At 44.2% G+C, this 25543-nt stretch overlaps 1 long non-coding RNA gene across 2 annotated transcripts in view; it reads right to left on the bottom strand.

Moving 5' to 3' along the window:
* Positions 1-307: 307 nt before the first annotated feature.
* Positions 308-25543, bottom strand: part of LOC123617850 (uncharacterized) — a 324334-nt gene continuing 299098 nt past the window's right edge. Inside the window, exons 4-6 of one of the 2 annotated variants that reach the window (XR_012511242.1) lie at positions 19348-19445; positions 1186-2019; positions 308-605 (exon numbers count right to left, since the gene is read on the bottom strand). This is a non-coding gene — a long non-coding RNA (uncharacterized LOC123617850). Of the gene's footprint in view, positions 606-1185; positions 2020-16630; positions 16943-19347; positions 19446-25543 lie in introns of those variants that run through there. The other variant, XR_012511243.1, reaches the window with a different exon arrangement.

The following is a 25543-nucleotide window of genomic DNA, read 5'->3' as shown; positions in this document are numbered from 1 at the left end:
GGGAATGATTTTATTCTCTTCATTAACCCTCTCCCTCATGTCCAATCAGTCCTCCAGGGATGCACAGTTTAACTCCTAAATAGTTCTTGAATCTGTCTTCACCATCACCTCCATTCCATTCAACCGATATTCCCTGACAGCCTGCTCTGTCCACGGCCCTCTGCTGGGCCCAAGGATACTTGTCCCCAAGGAACTCCCGGACTGGTCAGATACACCCATAAACACATAATTCCCCTCCAGCAAATGAGTGTGATGGTAATAAAAGCCCACTTTACTGCACACTCAATCACTTCTACACTGTTCTAAGTGCTTTAAACACATTAAATCATTTAATCATCACAACAACCTTAAGAGGTAGGTACTATTACTATCTTTATAGATAAGGAAATCTAGGCAACAGAGTGAATAAGCACCTTGCCCAAGGTCACACAGCTAGTCGGCAGGTGAGGCAGGATGCAGTGGCTTCAAAGCCAGCTAGAAATCCACTGCTGTCAACCCTCGCTGAACTCTGCTTCTGCTTAAGGACCCAGGAGAAGGCTTCAGGGCACCAGAGGAGGAGCTTCTAGGGAGGCTGGAGGTCCACTGAGCTGCTGACTGTGCTGAGCCTTCAAATGAGAGTAGAGGTGAGTTAGCCAGACGGATCCTCCCTACTCCCACTGCCACTCCCAGTGCGGGCCCTCACCTCCACCCACTTCTCCGTTAGTCCTCTCTTCCCATCTGCACCAGTGAACTTTCTAATGAAATCCAATCAGGCTCATAGTGAACAAACTAGTGGTTACCAACGGGGAGCGGGAAGTGGGGAGGGGCAAGATAGGAGCTGGAGGGTGAGGTAGAAACTACTATGTATAAAATAAAGAAGCTACAAGGCTATATTGTACAGCACAGAGAATAGGGCCACTATTTTATTGTAACTATAAATGGAGTATAACCTTTAAAAATTGTGAATCTCTATGTTGTACACTTGAAATGTATAAAATATTCTCAATCAACTATACCTCAATTAAAAAAAAATCCAACCATCTTATCACTCTTCTGCTTTCGTTTTAGAATGTCTTTCCCTCATCTGCAGGAGAGTCTGAACTCCTCTGCAGAACCCCAGCCTCACTCTCAGCTTTGCTCCGTCCCCACCTGGCCTGAACCACCCTGAATCAGTTGGTTGTGGTCCTCTGTGTGCACCAGGCTCACCTCTGCCTCTGTCGTGTCAGGTGTCAGATCCCACTCCCGCAGCAGCGATGGACCTTTCCATACTCAGCTCCTTTCCAGGATGCCTCCCTGGATCGCACAGGCAACGTGAAGTCCTGTCAAGAGCATGCTCATCACACTCCAGACACCGTTATTTTAGCTTCTCCCCTTGAGTGGGAGAGGCTGACTTCTGATTCTGTTCCCTTCATTACATGGTGAGCCCCTTGAGGAGTATTAGGTCCTCCTCACAGGGCCTGACACCTTGTGAACTCTTGGAATGCATGAATGAGTGAGTAAATGAATGAATGAGCGTTGAGAACAAGGACAACTTTTATGTCTTTTTATCTCTTGGAGCTCGTAGCAGAGTGCTGAGGGCATGGGCATGTCCAGTTAAACACTGATGCTCCTCTTACCCTTCTATGGGGGACAGTTAGAGCTATGAAAGGGCGATGCCATCCACGAGGTCAGAAACACATCACGGACAAGCACTGGACAAGTTGTTAGGAGATCTGGGATTGCTGTCTGGGCCCTTTCACCAGTTAGCTCTGTGGCCTGGGGTAAGACATTAATGTTTCTGAGCCTCCATTTCCTCAGCTAGCGCACTGTTGTGAAAAGTCCAAGAGGCCATGGATGTTGTAGAACTTGGTGAAGTGCTGGACCGGCCAGTGGGGGTCAAAGGCATGAGTCCTCCAGCTAATCTCCTAGCATCAGCCTGAGTTGGGTTTACCTAGTGCTACTGCAGGCCGTGGGGCAAACCTTTCCCACCCTTTCTTCTCCTCTTGGTCTGAGTCCAGGAAGATTTCCATCTGTACCTTGTCTGCCAGCCAGACTCTGTACCTAGAGTTTGGAAAAACAGGCAAATTATATTCGTCCAGGTGTATCCTGTCTATATACCGAGCTGTAAGGCCAAGTTTGTTCTTAGAATAAAGTGAGTGTGTGCGCATGTGCTTTCATTAGCAGGGCAAAGTTCAGGATAATAAAGGCAACTGTGGAGTAGTGTTGAGAGCTCTGAACTTGGCATCAGAATATTCAGGTCTTAATTCCCACCATTGTCACTTCTGCACTGGACGACTTTGGTTATATTCTTAACCTTTCGTAGCCTCCCTCCCTCATCTCTAATGTGAAGGTGATACATTTGCCACAGATTCATTGTAAAGCTTAAATGATATAAGGAATGTAAGGCAGCTGGCACAGAACCTGGAGTGTGGTACGTACAACACTGATGTTTGCTTGTTGATTCTTATTTGTACTAATGATGACGATGTCTAACATTTTCTAAGTGATTTCTATGCATCAGGCTTTATGCTAAGCTCTCCGTATGCAGTATATGGCTTACGTCTCATCACAACTTTACAAGATAGGTATTATTATCCCACCTTAAAGACTAGGAAACTGAGATTTTAACAAGTTAAGCAGCTACGCCAAGGTCCCACTGGAGTTGGTAATTAAGAGAGCCAGGGCTCAGATGTATATCTCTATGTCCTAAACTGCATTTGCGACTTCTAATGCAAACATGTCTGAGTCAACATTTTTCTACTAAGAAATTATACTAAAAACACAAGAAAGCGGAAAACAAGCTGAAATCTCAAGTAATTGAAATATAAGCTTAATTACATAAGTATCTATGCAAACATATACACTAAGATAGATAATGTTATTGACTGAAATTGGTTTGTTCAGAAGAAGAGGAAGACAAGCACACTGTGTCTTCACTTAGAGTAATGAACTAATAGATACTGTTCAAAAAAATAGAGAGAACAAAAGATGTCATATGAAGATATAATTAAAATGGTGACCACTAGAACATAAATACAAACCATCCTAAATAGCAGGAAAACTATGCAAAAATAACAAATCAAAACAGTTTATATAGTGAATGACATAAATACATAGACAAATAGTAAATAAAAGCTAACAATTTAACTTCTGATTCCAGCCCAGATGGATAAGAGGGGCTGAATTTACTCTCCCACCCAGAAACAACCAAGATCAGACAAAATATATGACACAATGTTTTTCAAGGCTGTAGACACCTGGAAGAGAAGAACAGTGATTGCTGAAAGACAGGAAACACATAAGGTGAGCCCTACACTGCCCTAGTTTACTATCTTGAGAGAGTTTCTAGTCATTGGCATGAGGAAGGAATCCAGGCAGAGTCTAGAAGACTCCCCAAGTTGAGGAGATGAAGCTGAAAGTTAGGAGAGACCAAGGCAGATAGAATTCACAGGACAGAATATTGGAGAAGGAAGACCCAGAAAGAGGGGACTTTGAAGATCTGCACAGGGTTTTGGTCAGCACACATGTGAGAAAGTTACCTGAGACCGGGAAAAGAACCCTCCAAAAGGATTAGCACCTTTGCATCTGTGACTAACTCATGAGTCAAAGCAGAAATCAAAGGGGAATTGTAAAGTATTTGGAACTTAATGAAAATAAAAATACTATATATTAAAACTTGTAGAATGCTGCTAAACCAGTACTTACTAGAAAATTTATAGCACTAAATGCTTATATTAGTAAAGAAGAAAGATCTCAAATCAATGACTTCAACTTTTGCCATAAGAAACTAGAAACAGAAGAGCAAATCAAACCCAAAATGAGCAGAAGAAAGGAAATGATAAAGATCAGAGCAGCAACTATGGAACAGAGAACAAAAAGCAGAGGAAAAAGTCAATAAAAACAAAAGCTAGTTCTTCAAGGAAATCAATAAAAGAACAAAACTTTAGTTGGAATAATCAGGAAAAAAAAAAAGAAAGCATACATTTTCTATATCAAGAATAAGAGGTGACATCATCACAGACATTGAAAGGATTATTAGGGAATACTAGGAACAACTCTATGCCAATAAATTTGAAAACGTAGTTGAAATGGACAAATTCCTTGCAAGATACAAACTGGCAAATCTCATTTAAGAAATAGAAAACCTGAACTTCCCTATATCAAAGAAATTAAGTTTGTAGTTGAAAACTTTCCCACATTTGTGGATTCAACCAACCCCGCATCATGCAGTACTGTAGCAAATGTTTATTGTGAAAAATCCCCATGTAAGTGGACGCACACAGTTCAAACTGATGTTGATCAAGGGTTCACTGTATATAAATAACTCTCAAAACTCAATAATAAGAATACAACTCAAAAGATTTGAACAGACACTTCACCAAAGAAAATGTATGGGTGGCAAATAAGCGTACGAAATAAGCTCAACGTCATTAGGGAAGCACAAATTCAAATCATAATTAAGTACCACCACATGTGTACTAGAATAAGGAAAGTTGGAAAGACTGACCATTTCAAATGCAGGCAAATGCAAGGAACAAGCAGAACTCTCATACACTGATAGTAGGAACACAAAATGGTACAACTACCTTGGAAAATAGTTTGGAAGTGTCTTCAGTTGTTGAACATGCACCTACCTTGTCGTTCCACTTCTAGGTATTACCTAAGAGAAGAACTATTAATTTAGACAGAGAATTTTTTAAAACATTAGTATGAGTACCACAGCTTTATTTGTAATAGCTAAAAACTGGGAACAACACAAATGTCCCTCAACAGGAGACCGGGTAAATCAATTGTGGTATATTTACACAATACAATACTACTCAGCAATAAACAGGAATGGAGTATTATACATGTGGCAATAAGGAAGAATCTCAAAATTATGCTGTATGGCAGGTGAGAATTCTACCTCTGAACCACCCATGCTAAAATTATGCTGTATGAATAAAAGTCAGACAAAAAAGAATATAGATTGTATGATTTAATTGATAGGAAAATCTAGAAAATGCAAACAAATCTATATAGTGATTGAATGCAGATCTGGGGTGGTTCCTGGGGGTGTGAATGGGAAGTGGAGTAGGATGGGAGGGAGAGACTGCAAAGAGCAAGAGGAAAATTTGGCCATGATGAATATGTATACTATTTAGATTGTAGTGATGGTGGCATGGGTATATATATATGTCAAAACTTATCAAAGTGTACATTTTGAAAATAATCACTTTATCATATGAATATTACACTTCAATAAAGTTGGCACAAAAACACATTACTTTAAAAATAGAATGTATATAAAGCTGGGAATATAGCATAAAATTAGATGACAAAAATAAGAACCAAACATCTCTCTTTTATCAGTAAGTATAAATGGGTTTTAACTCACTTACTAAAAGAAAAGACTATCAGACTGAGTCACAAGGCAAAACCCAAAATAACCCAGAAAGGTTAAAAAGAGGGAAACAGGCAAATACAAACAGAAAGAAAGCTGAGATTGCCATTTCATATGAGAAAACATTGAACTCAGGTTAAAGAAAGTGCTAAACCAAACAAAGAAAGTATTTTACAATGATAAAAGGGTTAAATTGACAATGGGGCTACAAGAATTTTGAAAATCAGTGCTCCAAATTACACAGAAGCAATAGTCATAAAGCAAAAATTATAAGAGATGTAAGAAGACATTTACAACAATAAAATCATGATATTGAAAGGTAATTTTTCCTTTCACATAGATTAACTGAATGGATAAATAAACAAATAAATATAATGAATATCTAAAAAACAGATTTAAAGCAAATCTAATTGATATATAGTTGTCTCTCAGTACCCATAGGGAATTGATTCCAGGACCCCTGTGGATACCAAAATCTGCAGATACTCAAATTCCTTCTATAAAATGATGTAGTATGCACATATAATCTATGAACATCCTCCCATATACTTTAAATTATCTCTAGACTATGTACAATACCTAATATAGTGAAAATAATGTGTAAATAGTTGTAAATACAATGTAAATGCTATGTTAAATAGTTGCTGGAATGTAGCAAATTCAAGTTTTTCTTTTAAGAACTTTCTGTCTCCCTTCAACTCCCAACCCCAAATATTTTTTATCTGTGGTTGATTGAATTTGTTGATGCAGAATCCATGTATGTGGAGAGCCAAATGTATTTCAAACTATGTACTATAAAAATGGAGACTACATCTTACATTTTTTCAAATCCCATTTATACTCACAAAAATTTATCATATAATAGGTGCCCAAATTAAAAAATTCCAAAATGCAGAAACACTTACAGCAAGAGTCTCTTCTTAAAAGCAACAAAAATAGACATTATAATGAAATTTAAATACAAATTTAGAGATTTATGTATTTCAGTTAAATAATTTTTAATTTACACAGAACTTTTTAACAATATTAATGAAAATATGATGTATTAAAACCATAGGATACTGCAAAAGCAATTTCAGAGGGAAATTTAGACCTCAATATTCATATCAATTAAAAAGTACAGGAACCAATGGGCCAAATATATGTCAAAAATTTGGAAAAAAAAGAATAGCTAAATAAATTGTTGGAAGGCAGAAGGAATAAATTAATAGAGAAAATGTTTAAATGTTAGAAAATTGAAAAATCAGAATACATACATACATACAAACACTGGTTCTTTTTAAAAAGCTAATACAGTACAATACATGAAATATTAAGTCACCTAATCATTGTAAAAGCTGTGTGGAGGGGAGTTGTGGAGAAAGGTCAATTACTAAAAATTAGAAACATGTGTGTAAAACCAAGAAACAATAAATTAAATAAATATATGACTCTCCTTTGAAAAAAATTTCTAAAAATCTGAATGAGATAATATTTGAGGAGAATGTAATATACCAAATCAGAGTCTAAAAGATACAGAGAATCTAAACAGACTGATTTGTAGAAAATTAAGTAATCAACGGTGTACTCTCTTTCCAAATTTCATGCCTAAAGAGTTTCACCAGAAAATCCTACAGAACCTTTAAAAGCAAATAATGATAGTTCTATTTAAATTGTGTCAGGCTGTAAAATAAAAAGAAAAAATTTCAAGTTTTCTTTTTTTTTTTTAAGAACTAAGAATTCACTGCTATCAAAATCTAACAAAGATTGCACAAAAGATGATTAGTCTTGATTCAAAAATCCTAAGTGAAATGTTAACAAACAGAACATAGAACTCAATTAGAAAAATAATACTTCATGACCAACTTGGGTTTGATCCAATGCAAGGATGGTTCAATATGATTCATGATATTAGTGGCTGTAAGAAGAAAAACAACATAATCATCTCCATAGATACCGAAGAAGCGTTTCACGACATTCAAAACTATTTTTTTTAATTTTTAAAAAACCAGTGAAATAAGGATATTTGAATATTCCATGTGTTAAGTGTCTCAATCCAAAAGCTAACATTATGCTAAATGAGGAAATTCTAGTTCTGTGCTGTCCAATATGGTAATTACTATCCATAGGTAGCTATTTGAATTTAAATTAAGTAAAACTAATAAAATTCCTAGTCTCAAGAGCCGTATGTCAAGAATCCAAGAGCTCCACGTGACTAGATGCAATCCTTAGAGGCAGTCCCACTAAGAATGCCCACTGTTACCACTATACTCTCGGAGAGGTGTTATTTAATGAAAAAATGTTAATACATAATTTGAGGTATAAATATTAGGAAGAAAACTGGTGCTCTGAGGACCAGCAGAAGAGAGTGCAAAGTGGGGCGAGGAGGCAGAGGATGCAGGAGCAGAGGGGCTCTGAGGAATCTGGAGTGACATGATCAAATTTACATAGTATCAGGGTTGCTTTGGCTGTAGGACAGGGCAATGGTTGGGAGGGAGTCAAAGAGGCAGGAGACCAGGCAAAGATGTAGAGTAAGAAAATGGTGGCTGGCCTGGAGCCCTTTGCAGAAACCGCCTCTCCAGCGTCTACAGGGGAAACCACCCTCCTCGAATCGGGTTCAGTTCCAGAGGGGCACTCCCAGAAACCCACAGCAAACTTGAGACTCTCGAACTGATTATAAGCACAAGAAGGTAGTGAAGGAGTTCAAGACCAAGTGGAAGGGAAGACCCAAAGCACTGGGCTGTTTAACTTGAAGACTCAGGAACCAGACAGCATTGTAGCTGCCCTCACTCTGAGTTGGGTCCCAGAGGCTAGACCATCCCTGGAGAAGCTGGCAGGTTCCAAGGCAAAGGAGTGGAGGCTGAGGTTTCTGGGTTTTCCCAAGGAGTCAGCAAGATTTCTTTCTTTTGAAGAAGCACAGACTCTCTTGCTCCCTCCCCTCTTTTTGTAAAGGCATCCATCGTTTGAGTCACTTGGGAACAAAACTGTTTTCGTCGAGAAGATTTCCGTGGGCGCCTGAGTAGGTGTCAGGACGGCTGCTGTCAGGGAACGGGCGAACATATGGTGGTCTGTTGTGAATGCGATCTGTTTTTTGTGTTGTTGTTAAACTTCCTTTCGTTAGCATTGGGCCTGTTATGTAAGAGCTTGAGGGTCCATATGGTTTGTTGCATAAGACGCCAAAGAGGAACACGGTTTTCTGTTGCCCTGAAGCTGGTCCAATTGTGAGTTTGGGAAACTCGTGGCCACAGCATCACATTTGGCTAATGGAGTCAAGTACTCCTGGATTTGAATCTCAGTTCTACCTCTGGTTAGCTGTGTGATCTTGCGTAAGTGCCCTAACCACTCTGAGATTTAAACTCTCTGAGACTTTATTTCCTTCTATGCAAAATGGAGAAAATAGTATCAACTTCATGGAGTTATTAAGAGGATACAGAATTAATAATACTAACCACAATTTATTGAGTATACAAAATTTTCAGTATTGCAAGTTTTATAAATATTCTTTCTTTTAAACCTTGTTGAACCCTCTGGACATAGCTATTATTGTCTTCATATTTCAGATGAGGCAACTGAGGAGAAAAGTGGTGGGATGGCTTCCTTCATGTAAAAAGAAGCCATGGAGCTAAGATTCAAACGTATGTTCCTGTACTGATCAGCCACACTGTGCTTCTCTGTCTCCAGGGCTGGTGAAGTACGAGGCATGTAACAGGCGACAGTAAATGTGACCCTGGACTATAAGCTCCCTGAGGGCGAGACATCTGAAAGATTGTATTCACTACTGAGTTCTCATACTGAAAGCAGAGCCTTGTGCAGAGCAGGCAGCCAGTAATGAGGCTAAATAAATAATGGATTTTGCATTTACAGTGTGGTTGCCAGCTCTGGAGGCAGACATGCTTGGGTTTTCCTCTCAGCTCTGCCACTTACTAGCTGTGACCAGAGGCAAGTCACTCAGCTGGTTTGCATTTCTGCACCGTATTCTCATCTCTACAGTGTGGTTAAAGGTCATTCTCCTTTACCTGTCTCCCTCCAGGCACACTGCTGAACCCTCTGTCCCAGGCTTATCAGTTGGTACTCTACATTATTTACAACAGAACAAAATCTAAAATATACAACTCCAGCAACAAATGGATCTGTGCTTTCTAGAGCTCCCATAAGACATTGTCCTGAGTGAGTCAAATATATACCAGGATTAATGTGTCATCTTCATCAGAGGGCATTGCATTTCAGCAAGTGCATTCTTGAAACATGGTAATTTAACCCATGCATAATTGCCTACGGGTAGAATTAGAGCCAAACTATAGGAAGTTCACACCGAAAGGGTTCTCGGGCATTGCCTCGCCTCAGTGGAAACAAAGACGTGGCCCATTAGTGCTCCCTGCATAGGTGTGGAAGGGGCTGTGGGGGCCTGAGTGCCATCTATGACTAAGCTGATCTTCCCAGATTTTACAGCTGGGGAAACTAAGGCCCCAAAAAGAAAAAATGACTTGTTGGAAATCAAGTAATTTACAGGCATCAGAGGCAGCATTCAAGTCCTTGTTGGTCTGATTCAGAGTCTAGCGCTTTTGCCCTAATTTTCTGATCTACAGGTTCAAAACAAAGTATCTCCCCCAACCAAAAAAAAAAAAAAAAAAAAAAAAAGAAAGAGAAGAGAGAAGAAGAGGGAAAGAGAATATTAGAACATTTACGGAGATTTATGGAGAACCTTTCCAGGGCTGGGCACTCTGTGAGACACTTAACAAACAGGTACTTCCTTGGATCCTCATTATAGCCTTATGGAGTAAGCAACATTATTCCCATTTTACAGATGAGGAAATAGAGTCTCAGAGCCATGATGTGATCCACTTAAGATCCCAGAGCTGGAGAGAGAAGCCTGTATCCTCATCCCCTCTCCGACTGATGATCTGAACCCACACTCCAGGGCTAAATAGTTGTCCACCCCACAGAATCAGGAGTTAAGTATCTGCCCTCTCACCTGCAAAGCCAGCTGTGAAGCCTCAGGCAGGGGACAGAAACCTTTCTGGGCCTTAGTTTTTTTCACTGTTAACTAAGAACAATCAGCATACATCCCTCAAAGAATCAGTTGTGAGGATCAAGTAAGTTCAAGTACATAACAATGAATACTGAGTGTGGCTCACAGTAAGTGCTTATCGAACATTAGTGAAAAACAAACCAATCCAGCTCACGCAGCCTCTCTCCTGCCCAGGGAGGGCAGAGGAGCCGGGCTGGCCCATGCAGGGCCCAGGGAGGCTGAAGCCACACTGGCCTCCAGGCGCCTTCCGCCTTCGCGCTGCGTTTGGCACCCGGCCCAGGACCGAGGAGTCCCCATTCCTCTCTTCTGTCAACTCAGCAGAACAGGCTGTTTCAAGAGAAGGTGGTTCCCCTTGAGAAAATGTTCTTGCACGCCCTGGAGGCTCCTGCCCTGCACGTCGTTGGCAGTGATCAGCCAGGACAGGGCCTGGGCCCCACCCTGCACAACCATCATTCTTTTCAAAGTCTGGATCCTGCCAAGTCATAAAACGGCAATGTGCCTTCTGAACAGCTGTCATCCTACAGCTCAGTCCCCTTTGGACTCTGATGGATTTTCACCAATTTCATCTCTCCATGCCTCGGCTTCACATCCTTGAAAATGGGCGGGTAATGTCTGGTCAACTATTGGAAAGGGGAGACAGCCTCCCCTGCCTCACTGTCCCTGCCTTCCTCAGATGTCTGCATCTGACCTCTGACCTCTGTCCCCTCCACTGCCACCACGCTGGCCAAGGTCCCTGTTGGAAGTCCAGACGGCTCTTGACCTCTCAGCAGCCGTGGGCACACTCCCTTCCTCCTTGCTGGCTCCTTCCCACTGTGTTCTCTTGATTTGCTTCCTCTCTCTGCCCACTTCTGCTCATTCTCCTTCATGGGGTCTTTCCCTGCTCCAGTCTTTAAATGTTGCAGCTTCTCCAAGATTCAGTCCCGAACCTCTGTCCTCCACACTCCACACATCCTCAGGAAGCCCTGACCCCTGGTTGCAGGTCCAATCCTCGGATTTAGGACAGGACAGCCTCCATCCTGTAGCTCTGTCCTGCCCCCAGGCCATCTCCCCAGCTTCCCTCCAGGCCCCTCCTCCTGGTGGACTGACCGCGACGACCTCAAACTACTCAGCGTGCCCTGCACTGCGCTTGGATTCCTTGTCCTCACCACCCAGCCTCCCAGCCTATGATCTGAGTCTCAGGGAATCGTTCCACCGTCAGTTCATTAAACGTGCAAGGAGTAGCTTTGGGGTGCCAGGTACCTTCCAGGTGCAGAGGGGACAACAGACGACAGGTCAAAGTCCCTGCTCTCATGGCGTTTATGTCCCATCTACACGTGACCTGGGACTCGTCGCAGCTGCCTTCTCCTTCACCATCTACACGCCACTGGACACCAACTCAGTTCTGCTTTCGTGCTATCACTTGAATTGGTCCCCCTATTTCCAGACCATTCTTACTGCCAAGACCTAGTTCAGGCAACTGCTTCTGACGTGGTCTACCAGCCCCCGGTCTTACCCTTCGAATCCACTTGACACTGAAGCCAGTGTGTTTTAGAAGCACAAACCTGTCTATGTTCCTCCTTTGCTCAAAGCCTCGTGGCCCCTTTCCACTGCCTTAAGGATGACGTCCACTTAGCTGGCTAGATGTCTGTCCATCAGTCAGCCAGTGATTGGTGCACCAGAGGAAGAGAGCCGGGAGGAGATTAGGAGCCTGTCTGTCTACCTGTCTACCTCTAACTCTCATCTAGAGGTTTATTTCAAAGAATTGGCTTCTGCGGTTGTGGGGTCTGGCTAAGCCAGTCCCAGATGTGCAGGTCAGGTCAGAGGCTCGAAACTCGCAGGCAGGTGCTGACACTGCAGTCCACGGGCAGAAGTTCTTCCTTCTCAGGGAAACCTCAGCTTTGTTCTCACAGCCTATCAATGGATTAGATGAGGCCCACCCAGATTACTGAGGATAATCTTTACATAAAGTCAACAGACTGTAGATGGTACCCGTATCTACAAAAGACCTTCACAGCAACACCCGGATTAGTGTTTGAATAACTGGGAACTGTGGCCTGGCCAAGTCGATGCACAAAAGTAAGCATCACAATATGATCCTCTTGGACCAGGTCCATCCTCGTATCCCTCACCTCTTTTCTTCCCTCTGTCCCCACCTCACACTCTGGGCTTGATCATCCCTGGACCTGTGCCAGCTGGCCACTTGCCACCGGTCCCTGAACAGACCTGGAATCTTACGCACCCCTTTTCTAGATGACTTCTGTTTATCTTTAAAACCTCTCAGGTGCCGCCTTCTTAGGAAGTACCCCCCTGACCCCAAGCCCTGTACAGACCCTCCAACTCTGAGCTAAGTGCATTGCCTCTGAGTTTGCAAAACCTCCACTATTTCCATGAGCTGCAGACTGCCTGTTGGCTGCATGGTCTGCCCCACCAGCATGGAACAGCTCTGGGACAAGAACTGAGTAACTGTCACTTTCTATCACATCACCCTGTGAAGGCCCCACACTGTGCAAATCCCACTCAGTGACTATCTTGTTTATTTACTTGTGTGTAAGTCCCTCCACTCCAACCCCAAATTAGAAGGTGAGCTCCAAGGATTTGGGAAATTGTGCCTGTCTTATCAGTGCAGTGTCCCTAGGCCCGACCTGTGCCTGGTGTACAGCAGATGCTCAGTAAGTATTTTCTAAGCGCATGAATGAACATTTGCTGGGATGCATTGAACAATAAATCCTTAAGCTCTAGGCACTATCTGGGGGCAGGGGCCGGAAAAATAATTATTCATAAGAAAGGCAAGGGCCTGGTCTCATGATGCTTATATTCCAAGGAGGGGAGACAGACTGCAACTAAGTAAATATAATAATCAGGACGGGAAAACAAAAATGTAATATGACTGAATGAATAAGTGAAGGGGTGAATGAATGAATAAATGAGTGGAAAAATACATAAATATATCTAGCTTCCTCCAGGGGAAGCACCACATTGGGAGAGGGGTGGGGAGTCGTGGAATGGGCACTGCACGTGGAGCAGGAATGAGAAGAGTCTGACTCTGTCCTTTGCTGCTGGTATGTATCTGGGTACATAACTTAGTCCCTTAGTATTTAAGGTTCCCAGTTTGTGACAAGGGGGCTATAGCAATTGCTTTGTTTCTCTCACAGGGCTACCTTATCACATGAGGCAACGAATTTAAGCGAATGTAGTAATTATGAAACTCTGTACAGAAGTTAGGGGTCGTTGCTGTTGACATTGTAATTGTGGCAAAGGGAGCCCTGAGTCCCACCAGTTAATTGCATCATGCAGTTGGAGAGAGGCAGAAAGGAATTTTGGCATGAAAACAGACACGGGTTTCCGTCCCATTTCAGCCACTGACTGGAGAGCCGTGTGACCTTGAACATGAATTATTTCACCTCTCTGAGTCGTGCTTTCCTGATCTGTGGACGTGGGGAGAACACTTAGACCCATCTCAGAAGGCCATTGCCAGGTTCAAACGAGACAATCTATTCCAAGTGCCTGGCATAAAGTTGAACCCCTATGAATGGCTCAGCTAATGTTAGCTATTAATAGTCCTCCTGTCAATCACTGGTGGCTGTTCATAAATGGAGCCATTCATGGTTCAATTTCTCAAGTCTCACATTTCTGCCAGGAAACTTCCCGAGTTCTTTATGCACCAAACACCTGTGATTATGCAAAACTCCTTTTAAAACAGCAATCGGCGTTCAGATCCAGCACATAAACAAATGGAGAATTAGATGCTCAGTCCCCTCCCTCCCAACTTTCCAAAAAAATATTTTCTGGAACATGGAGCGATGCCCTCTCTGTTTCTGTAGAAAACAAGAGTTCCTGGTTTTATGATCCTATAACCCTGCAACTGTGATGTTTTTTCATGTAAGGCATTTTAGGAGTCCCATAAAGGAGCCCTTGTCAAGAGAAAACACAGCTGGGGCCCAATTAGAGAGGTGATCGAGACTAATCGACCGGCAGGGCTCTTAATTAATCTGGACCCCGAGCTGCAGGAGGGACGGGATGGCGGCGGGGAAGCTGACACGGCCCCACATGCTCTCGCAGAGGCAATGCCTGGGGAAGGCAGAGGTGTTCTTCAAGGTGCCAAGAGTCCGTCATTTGGGTGACACCTGAACTTAAGACTGAGGTCTGGCTCTGCAGCGGCTGACATCTGATTCTGGCTCACTCCTTTCCAGGAGAAGCCTCAAACCCTTCAATCTCTATTCAGGTATCAGCACCTGTCTTATTTGTCATCACTGGCCCTTGGGAAGTTTCCAGAAGGAGAAGGGAGATCAGCTTCAGAAAGGCCTCCTGTGATGACCTGTCTGCACCTCTCTCCTGCACCATCATCTTCAGACAAGTGCAATCCTCTTTACCCACCCTGTATCCGCACCCCACTTTCGCCCATTCAGACCTATGGCTGCTGCCCTCTCTGCCCCCTCTCCCCACCCTGCCCTCTACAGCCCCTTGTTGTGCCAAATACTCTCCACTTAAAACCCGGCTGCTCTGTGTGCCTTGTCTCTGGATCTTAAGTGGAATACATACCCCTTGCTTTCTCTGTGGAGATGGTTTGTTTTTCCATATCCCACATACCTCAGGGCCGAGGGGCAGAATCAGGTTTCTTTTTTGTCTCCCAAGGCTACTTAAGCCATAATCCTCTGCCTCCTATTACACACACACACACACCTGCTCCCAGGAATTTGGTAGGTGTGTTTGGAAAGAGATGCTGTACCTGCTGGGCCCTGAGTAGTTGCTGTGTGTCAGTTTGTGAGGCAGTAGGAAGTGTGGACTTGGGACTCACAGCCTGAGGATCACCTGGGACCTTCTTAGAAATAAGAATTCTCAGGCTCCACCCCAGACATCTAAGGGAGGGGCCCAACACTCTACTGTAACAAGCCCCCAGGTGACTCTGATGCTCACCCATGTTGGAGACCCACTCGTGTAGCATGTAAGTGCGTGGACTCTAAAGCCAGTTTGCCGGAGATCAAATCCACTTCTGACACACTAGTACGCAGCCTTGGCCAAGTTACGTTAACTCCTCCTGTGCTGGCAGTAAAAACGGTCCCTCCCTGAGGGTGACATGAGAAAACTGAAGCAGCTATACCTATAAAGTGTTTAGAACACTTATGTGCTTGGCACATAATAAGCTCTCATGAACTGTTAACTTTTATTATTATTATCATTGAATGGGAATTTTAAGGGAACCCTGGTTTTGAATGTTTGCATCTCGAACCCCCATGGTTGTGGTCATCGAAGACTTCTCAGTGTCTCTTCTACATCTAGTGCTCCTCCAACTTTCCACTGGAGAGGAGAGTGGGCTTCCACACACACCTTTCTTTGAGGTCTTATATTTTATATTTCCAGGTTTGACTATTAAAAAATCATCATTTCTAAACCTTATTTTCTGGTAAAATTTACAGCCCAGGGAGCTGCAATATACTTACCAGTGGCTTGTTGTATCCTACCATGGACCCCCATTCTCCCCCGGGAACAGAAGCATGGCTCCATCCATCAGAACCTTGACCTCTTCCTTTCCAGGGACCTTCACCTTTAAGCCACTCCAGCGACCCACACTCCGAGCCACACCTGGCTCTTATCTTGGCTGGCTACTGCTCCACCCCTGAAATCTCAGATAGCAGGGTCCCACTCCCAACCCCTCCCTTTTATCTTTCCAGAGCTTTCTCACTGCACTGGCTCTTTGACTGCCTCCCGAATTCTAGGCTCTGAAGTTCTCCCACCTTCCCTTCTAAGCCTTTTAGATTTCCATCTTGCTATGCCTCTTCTCCTGAACTGCTAATGGTGGACATATAATGAGAACAAGAAATAAATTTTTTGTGTTTGTAAGCCACTTAGAATGGTTCTTCTTGCTGTTTTTGTTAATTTCTGCAGGATGACCTGGGTCATCCTTACTTAGGCACCTGCTTCCCAGGTGAATGCGAAGATGAAAGGAAGTGGTGCATGTAGCACACCAGACCCAGTGTGGCTGCAATAACTGCTCTGGGAATATTAGCTATTACTCTTACCCCCTGAAATCAGAGGGCCCATAGCACTACCTCGTAATGTGTCTGCAAATCCCCGATCAATTCAGTCTCCCTTCTGCTCAACAGGAATTCCAAACTTCGTCCTTTATCTTCCCATCAGACCCATAGCCTTCATAGGGGCAATAGAAGTGATCTGGCAGAAACTTTCTCATGACTTTTTCTCCAGATCTTCAAGTTTCAATTTGCCTCCCATTTAGAGGCAGTTGGGTTCTATGTCCTGACCTCAGGGATTGGAGGGCAGAGTAGGAGTGACTCCTAAGACTGGGAAAGTTTAGACAGTCATTCATTCATTTATTCATCCATCCATTATCCAAACCTAGTAGGAAGGGATCTGGGGTCTGGAGAAATGTGATTTGAAGATGAGGGGAGATTGAGACCCAAGGGGATAGCCAGGCAAGACCTATTTTCCTTTCCCAAATCGGCACTCTCCGTGACATCTCTCGCCTACCCAGGTACATCCAGTGGCCAAAGCTAGGAAGCAGGAGACTGAACTGAAGCTCATGAATCAGGCCATCCTGTCACCGTCCTGGGCATGTGGAGGAAAGACCGAGAAGGCCAGTGAGGAATCTGTGAAAAAAGCTGGAGGAAGGAGGTGAAGTGGGGACGATCCTTCTGGAACCTCCATCCATCCCCAACGATGGCTTCATGAGCCATTGGCCCACAAAGAAAAACCACCTCTAGGCAGGTTTTCCTGGAACCCCAGACAGACAGACGGTGATGTTTCTTCTCTCCAGACAGCTTCCTCAGCAGCTGCCGCTGACTCAGCCTCCCCACCCTCCGTTCGGGTGGGGTAGGCCGGCAGCCCAGTCCCCAGGGTTGACGCTGTAGGTAGGTGGCACCAGGAGTAAAGTCACAGACATCTGCAGACACAGAGACCTTTGATTTTCTCCCAAACCTAGGGACATCTGCAACTCTGTGTCCTTCACTTGTCATTCAGCCCCAGCATCCAGATCCAAACCCAAACAGCTGTCAGCACCCTCTGTAGGAAACTGGGATGGAAAGTCCTTGGAGCCAAAGCAGGGTCCAGCTGAAAGGGCCTTAGAGATTGGCTAGTGCTCCCCTTGAAGAGAAGAGGACCACTCACCAATTCTAGGAAGACCCAGGTGTCCTGGCTGCAGCCCAGGACAGCTGGAAGAGCTGAGCATCTCTTACCCAGGGCGACGTACCTGCCAAGCGCAGCAGGCACAGCACCTCATGCCCACCTTGCTTTAGGTCAAAGAAAATGTGTCAGTATATAATATTAGTGTCTTTGCCTCCATACCAATGCAATTGTAAAGTATAATTATACACATATACGTGTATGTATATTCCATGCACATTTATGAAGAAAGGGGTCCATGAAGCTAAAAGTGCCTAAAGCCCATGAAAGTCATATTGCAGCTCTGCTCACATCACCTTCCAGGGTCTCAGTTTCCCCATCTGTAAAGTGGATATCATAATACCGTCTGCACTGTTCACCCCTGCAGTGCCTTGGTGTTCTCTCTGAACTGTCATGATGTTACCACTTCTGGATTCACAGTTTGGAAGCCTCCCCATGTTTATATCAGATGACATCCAAACCTCTTGACGTTGTATTTGAGGCCTTTCTCTGTTTTCCACTTTGAGCTCCTACTGCTCCCTGGGATACACAGCTCTCCTGCTAGAAGCACCATGCCTGGCACTGACTGTTTCCAAAACAAGCTAAGTGCCAAGTTTCAGCATGCCTTTGCACACTGAGGGCCCTTTTGCTACAAATATACCCCCTTTTCTCTGCCTGACGGTCTCCCCTTCATAGCACTGCAACGTAATCTGTGGGGTCCAGTGGAAAACGGAAATATGGGAATCTTTGCTTAAAAATTAAAAACTTCAAGATGGCAAAGTGGAGCATTAAACCAACCACAGGGCTCTTCTGAGCACGGGGCCTTCTGTGACTGCACAGGTCACATTCCTGTGAAGCCAGCTCTGCCTCCTCCTCCTCCAAAGTCAGCTCAGCTCTCACCTGCTTTTTGAAGCCGTCCTTGATCCCCAAGACAAATAACAGGGAGTCACAAAATGAAGCACTTCCTATAGCCAGGGTCTCATTTAATCCTCAGAACTCCCCTACGAGGTAAGTAGGATTATGGTCCCCATTTTACAGATGGAGAAATGGAGGCTCAGCCAGCAGGTATCAGAGCTGACATTTAAAGCAAGGGCTGCCAGAACTCGTGCTCTTACAGCTAGGCTGTACTAACCCCTCTGACTCCACTGCCTTTTAATCTTGCCTCTACCACCTAATTTCTGAATCCCTGGCCCTCGCCCTGCTCCCTCAGTCCCCTGACATCCACCCTCTCAGTCCCTCTGGCCCTTCAAACACACCAAGAAACCAATGTCCTTCTTTCTAGCTCAGAGTAGCTTCTGGTTTCCCAGGAGACATGTATTGAATTGAAATGTCTTTTCCCTGAGACACCTGAGAATTATCTGTCAGTGTTCCCACATTCCTCGTGACCCTGAGTTTAGTCCGTTTCAGCTGCATAAGGTCTTGGGAGTCCCATGCCTCACCTCCAGTGCCCCTGTTAGTACAGGCCCTCTTCATTCTTGCCACACTTCAACATCTCCCTCACTAGCCCGTCTCTCTCTCCAACCTATCTGACACCCTGCAGTCATCTTGTCTTTTAAAAAACGCAGACCTGATCATGTCTTTCCTCTCTAAGATCCTTCTGTGACTCCCCGTTTCCCTCAGTCCCATTGCATGGCACACAAGACACTGACGGCCCCTCCACTGGAACCCTCCCATGTGATCATCACTAATTATTTGAAATTCCCAGAAAGAGTCCTGCTTTCTCATGTTCCCATGACCGTGCACAGGATGCTTTCCTACCTGGAATGCCCTTCCCAGAACTCTTAGAAAACTCCTCCTGACAAGTTGAGCCTTCATACTGGCCCTTTCCAAGGCTGAGGTAAGGGCTTCTCCTCTGCCACCACTCCCTCCCATAACTCCCACAGCTCCCTTCTGGCTCAGCACTTACTTGTGTCTACTGCAGTGGGCTGAGACCCTTGTGGAGGCAGGGACCACATCTAATTCATCTCTGCATCACCAACCTCTGGTACTGGAACTCTTTGGGATCTAGAAAGAACATAATGGGTACTTTCTGAGTAAAATCTATAGTTGAGAGATGATTGGGCTAAGATGTATCTCACCCTGTTCATCTGTCTGGCCTTAGGGGCTCCAATGAAACACAGTTGGGCCGAGCTACCTCTGCAGCAGTTAAGAGAATAGGTGTCCAAGTTAGAGCAGGAGCACTGATGGTTCTGGAAGGAAGCAAGGTGGACAGAGGTATTGATTACCTAAAGGTACTTGAAGCTTCTAAGAAAAGACTTACATTTCCAGATGAACATGCTTAGAAAAAGCAGCAGATAGAATTAAAAAACAAAGACCTTAATTTCAGTAAAAAGAATAAATTGTATAAAAGCAGAAATTTAATCATAATATTATATGGCTCGGCCATGACCTTCAGGGCCACAATACTATAAACGTTCACTCTAACCAAAAATTGTGTTGTAACTAGGTTGGGAAGGTGGGGTAAGGTGAAGTGGCTTTGTAGCGAGGAGAGCTAGAAGTTTGTCTTTCGTTGTAGCAAGCCAAGAAGTCACATCTCAAAACCCATTATTTAGAAATACGGAGTTAAATATGGAAGAGATCCTGGTCAGTGGCTGCCTCTGGGCAGTAAGATTTGGGATGGAGGGGAATGGGGCTGGGGAGTGGGCCTTCTAGAACTGTCTGACTTTTTGTACTATGTACGTGAGTATGAGTGAAACACGTACAACACATACAACTGTTAAAACATCGCCTGTGGTTTGAAAGCAGGCAAGTCTCTCTGTCCAATCAGTCTGACTAATCCCCTGAAATGCCACTTGGGCAGTTCTTCCCAGCCTTCTCAGCCCTGGAACCGGACTGGGCTGGGCCGCCTCCCCTGCCCTTGGTGACCCGACCCCACCCTCCCATGTACGATGGTGCCCTTTGCTCCCAGACCGGCCTCCTCCCATTTCTCCTGCAGACACTCCTGCCCTCACCTCTTGGCTTTTGCTCAGGCTGTGCCCTCTGCCTCCACGTTAACACCTTCCCTCCCTCCTGCCTTCCGGCTCTTCCCTCTGACACTCAGGAGGTCTGGGATGAGCGTGTGGCCTTTGGTCAGGACTGCAGACGTCTGAGGGGGCGGGTGTGTGTGGCGCCTCCTCCCCCAGGGACTTCACACCATCCCCGCTCTCTAGATTTGAACAGGAAGGCTGGAGAAGCCCCGTTCCAGGCCCACCCCTACCACTCCAGCCCAGGACCTCTCTGAGTCTGTTTCCTCACCTGGAAAATTGGGATCTTCAGGCCCCCTTGCCAGGATGCTCGTGAAGGTGGGCTGACCTGATGTGTGTGGGAAGGCCCATGCTGACTGCCTGATTTCCAGCCCCCTCTCCTCTAGACACATCCTGCCTAATGGTGCAACAAGAGCTCACATTTAGCAAGTGTTTACCAGGTGTTGGCGCTGCCCTAAATTGTGCATCATCTCATTTAAGCCCTATAGCACTTAACAGTATCCCCATTTCACAGATGAGGAAACTGGGACTTATCTGGGCTAACTTAGAAGTGAATCGACCTGTCATCCCCCACATTAGACCACAAACAGCTCCAAGGTGGAGAGAATTGTCCACCCATGTTCGTAGTGTTATTACAGTGGCCAAAAGGTCCACAACAGAAGAATGGATACACAACATATGGTCCTTACACCCGATGGAGTATTATTCAGCCTTATGAAGCAAAGGACTGCTGACACCTGCTACAACACAGACGAGCCTTGAAAACAGGATGCTCTAAGTGAAATAAGCTAGTCACGAAATGACAAATGTTACATAATTCCACTGCTGCGAGGTTCTTAGAGTCGTCAAGTTCATTGACCCAGAGTAGAACGTGGTTGTCAGGGGCTGGAGGAGAGAGGGTTAGTGTTAATGGTACAGAGTTTCAGTTTGGAGAAATGAAAACGTTCTGGAGATGGATGGTGATTGTGGTAATGGTTGCACAACAATGTAAATATACCTAATACCACTCATCGAACTATACACTTAAAAAATGGTTAAAATGTTACATTTTGTGTTGCGCATTTTACTACAAAAATTTTTTAAAATGTAAATAGAGACAGAAAATAGAATAGAGATTACTCTATTAGAAGAATCGAGAATTAGAGGAGTAGAGAATTAGAATAGAAGGAGGGGGAAGGGCGAACTATTTTTTAATGGGTACAGAGTTCTTGCTGGAGGTGATGAAGAAGTTCTGGATATAGAGAGTGGTGACGGTTACACCACACTGAGAATGTACTGAATGCCATTGCCTTGGACACTTATGAATAGTTAGAATGATAAATATTATTTTATGAATATTTTACCACACATATGCACCAAAAGCAGGGAGACCTTGTGCTTCTTTGATTTTTCTGGACCCAGAGTCTCAAGCAGGGTCTGGCATACAGAAGTCACTCAAGAGTGTTTGTTGATTTGAATAAGCTTCTGTTGAAAGGGAGCAGAAGCCTTCAGCCTGGGAGAGAGGAGAAGGAGCCGGATTCTGCCTGGAGTGAGTTCTGTGGCCAGTTCTAGCTTCCCTGTGGTTGAAAGTTCCATGGATGTGTGGAATCCCTCAAGACAGAGACAGAAACTGTAATAACATAATCAGAAGGCTGCTATTAATTGCTAGACGTTTTACACACAGGTAATAAGAGCTAGCAATTACTGCGTGCTTATTCCATGCTAGATGCTGTGCTAAGACTTTTCATGCCTAACGATCCCCCTGAGGTTGCTAGGATTGTAATTCTCATTTTGTGGCTGAGGAAACTGAGACCCAGAGAAGTTAAATAACTTGTCAAAGGTCACACACCAAATCGCACCGAAGCCCAGACTTGCCCCTAGGCCGTCCAGTTTGCTTAATGACCATGGTTTGTGCTTCTGCATGGCACTGTGTGGTCCCTGGCATTTGTGCATTTCCTCAAACCCCAGCCAGGAGGGCATGGAGACTGCTTCAAAGGGAGGAGGGAATTCAGGAACAAGGCTTTGGAGGCAGGAGTGTGGGCTCCATGTTGGGTACCAGCCCAGGCTTGGGCATTACCCGGACTTGGTTCAAGACTGGCTCAGCTTTTATTGATTGCCTGGCTCTGGCTAAACTTCATCTCTCTAATCCCGTGTTCTCATCTGTAACATGGCTGTAAGCGACAGTATTGGTCTCTTGGGGTTTGTAGGGGTTACATACATTAGTAAGCATGCGCCTCTTAGGGAGCACGGTGCTGGGGCCGGGGAGGCGCCCAGGAGGTGGGAGGTGGGAGTTGGGATGGTGCTTGCTGACTTCCTGGAATGATCTTGGGCAACTTCGCTTCCTCCCTGAGCCCCACCGACCTCAGTTATGAATCAGAATTTCTAAAACCAACCCCACAGGTTTGTTGTAAGAATTAAACCAACACCACATTTTGTACTTACATCTATTTATAACTCTAACTCACTCTCCAAGAGTATTTAAGGCAGGTGGCAACAACCCACAATTATTTTTAACTAGAAAATGAAGAATTGGGGGCAAAGAGAAAGGAATGGCAAGAAAGAAAGAGGAAATAAGACAAATTTTAAAGGGCCTGACTGCCCTGGCATATATTAGGCATTTAATAAATATTTAGCGTTGTCTTCTGGTTGTAACCAGTGGTCCTGGTGAATCTGGCTTCTTGATGTAATTACAGCCTGGCTCAGTGTTGGAGGTGACGGGGACTCCAGAGGGCGTCCAACTGCTCTCCTCCTGGAATGGGGAAGCAGAGATGAGCTGGAAGGGTCATATTCTGTGTCTTACTTCAAAGAAGCTTATACTTTATTTGCATTACACATTGGGCTTTGAGTAAGAGCTCACTTGAAGAAAGAGTTTCACTTGCTAGAGAAAGAGAGAGAGACAGAGAGAGACAAAGAATAGGAATTTTTCTTTTTAAAGAAAAGCACTGATAACTAATGTTTTCATTTCAGAGACAAGGGAGACTCAGAGGAGGGCAGCTAAATGCAGCTGACTATTTATATCTTTTTCAAGACTTTTCCTGTGGAGAAATCCACCAATTACAAAATAAATCCACTGGAAACTAATGCAACATCATAAATCAACTGCACTTCAATCAAAATGTAAACAAATAAATAAAATGATAGGGAGAATAATAGTTGGTTTTGGAGTGAAACAGTGTCTTTTTCCTTAAAGAGATTTGTACATCTTTAAACAAGAGGGGAAGGAAAGAAAGCAATAATGTAATTGTTTCAGTATTCTTTAGATATCAAATCATTATATTAGTTTTGAAACCCATCATGTACCTTGTATAATGTGGTTTCCTCATAAAATTACCATGTTGGGAACATTTATACTAATTGACTAATTACATTTGTTCTTAAAGAGTAAAAAAAAAATCCTTTATTTTTTCACTTAATAATTTAATATAATTTAATTTAATCCATTTTAGTCCTTTATTCATATTCAATCCTTTATTCAGTCTCCATTTAGCAAGCGTTTCTTGAGCCCCTACCCTATTCATGCCATCCTGCTAGGAACTAAGCTATGGAGAAAACACATCCCTGCCCTCAAGGAGCTCCCGGTCTAGAAATGGAGTCAGAGGTCCATAGACCCAGAAGGAAAGGTGCTCCCTCAGGCTTGGGGCTCATTGACGGGAAAATCTGTCCAATCAGAGAGGTCCCAGACAGCTTCAGTGAAGAGGGGATGCTGACTTATGCCTCAGAGAAGAGTAGGGTTTTGTCCTGTAGTCAGTGTGAGGACAGGTTCACTGTTTCCTGATCTCAGATCTCCTCACACCCTACCCTTCCCCCTTCTTACTTAACTCTCTCCTCTGCCAAGTTCTCAGTAATCTGTGGGCAGGAAGGAGTCCCATCCATTTGTCCCATTGTATCCAATGTCCCCAGCACAGGGGAAGGAAAGAAGGAGGAAGTGGGGGATAGAAGGAATTCCAGGCATAAGGAAGAGCATGTTCAGAGCCAGAGATGGGAAGGAATATGGTTCTAAGTACTTTGGGTTGTTTTGGATGGTTCTAGCCTCCTCAGAGTACTGGAGTTTGAGCAGACATTTTTGGATTTCATTTTGCAGATGATGAGAAATCACATGTCCTGAACTTGGGTTTAGAGAACAGGTAACTCTTTGGTTGTTGGTAGTGTTATGGCAGCAGATATAGTGTCTGAGAAACCTGGAATCTTGGATTTGAAGTGAACCTGAGGGCCCTTCAGGTGTACATGTTCACCCGACAGACCATGGACCTCATACGATGAACAGAAGACGTTGCTCCTGTTCTCCAGCAGTGCCGTTAACTGCAGGATGTGTTACAAGATACACCTCTGGCTTCTATGAGATAATATTTGTCCAAAGTTACTGAGTGTTCACTTTATGTGAGTTTTACATTCTATATTTCATGGACTCTAAAATGTGATCGATTACAGGACACACCCTCATTTTAGAGGTGCTAAAATCAGTATCTTAGGATCTATGAGCTATGTACAGGTATCCTTAAATTCTCCAGTAAATTTCAGTGATATTCACATTTACATTTCAGAAACTAAGGCTCAGAGAGGCTACATACTTTGTCCTCAATCTCAGGACTCATACTTGGCAGAGCCCTATGGCTCCAAAGACCCCTTCTCTCTTCCTGTTTCCTCCTACCCTCCCATTGCCACGCTGAGTATTCAGTAGGCCCTTTCCATCACCCTGCAAAACCTTTCTAAGATTTTATACTCAATTGTGCTGCAATAGGCAAAGTTCTGCTCCTTCCCTCTGCTGCCACCCAGCCTGGAAATCTGTGCTGTTGCTCCGTTTTTCCCTCCTTGCACTTTCTGAGTGAGCAGACCAGTGTGTGCCCGTCATTTCATAACTTTCCAAATTAGCCGAACGGTCTCATGTGACCCCCTCCTCCAGGCTGTCACCTGAGTGGGGTGCTCCTACCCAGACTTGGACAGGCCTCCAAGAAGTGCTGTGGGCTTGGGACCATCTTCTTCCCCTTCTTTGTTTTCTTTTCCCTGTTGCTGTTGCATTAACCAGAGAAGAGGCTGCGGGACCCACTTAACTTCTCTGCTTCTAGTGTAGAATACAGGGGATCTGGAGTCAGAGAATCAGGGCCCCCGTTCACCAGTGAAGAGATCCTGGACAAATCGCCGAACCCTTCGGACCCCATGTTC

Source organism: Camelus bactrianus, chromosome 13, assembly GCF_048773025.1.
Source record: "Camelus bactrianus isolate YW-2024 breed Bactrian camel chromosome 13, ASM4877302v1, whole genome shotgun sequence".
Taxonomy (NCBI): Eukaryota; Metazoa; Chordata; class Mammalia; order Artiodactyla; family Camelidae; genus Camelus; species Camelus bactrianus.
Note: the sequence above shows the minus strand (reverse complement) of the source record. Positions and strands in the feature narration are given on the sequence as shown.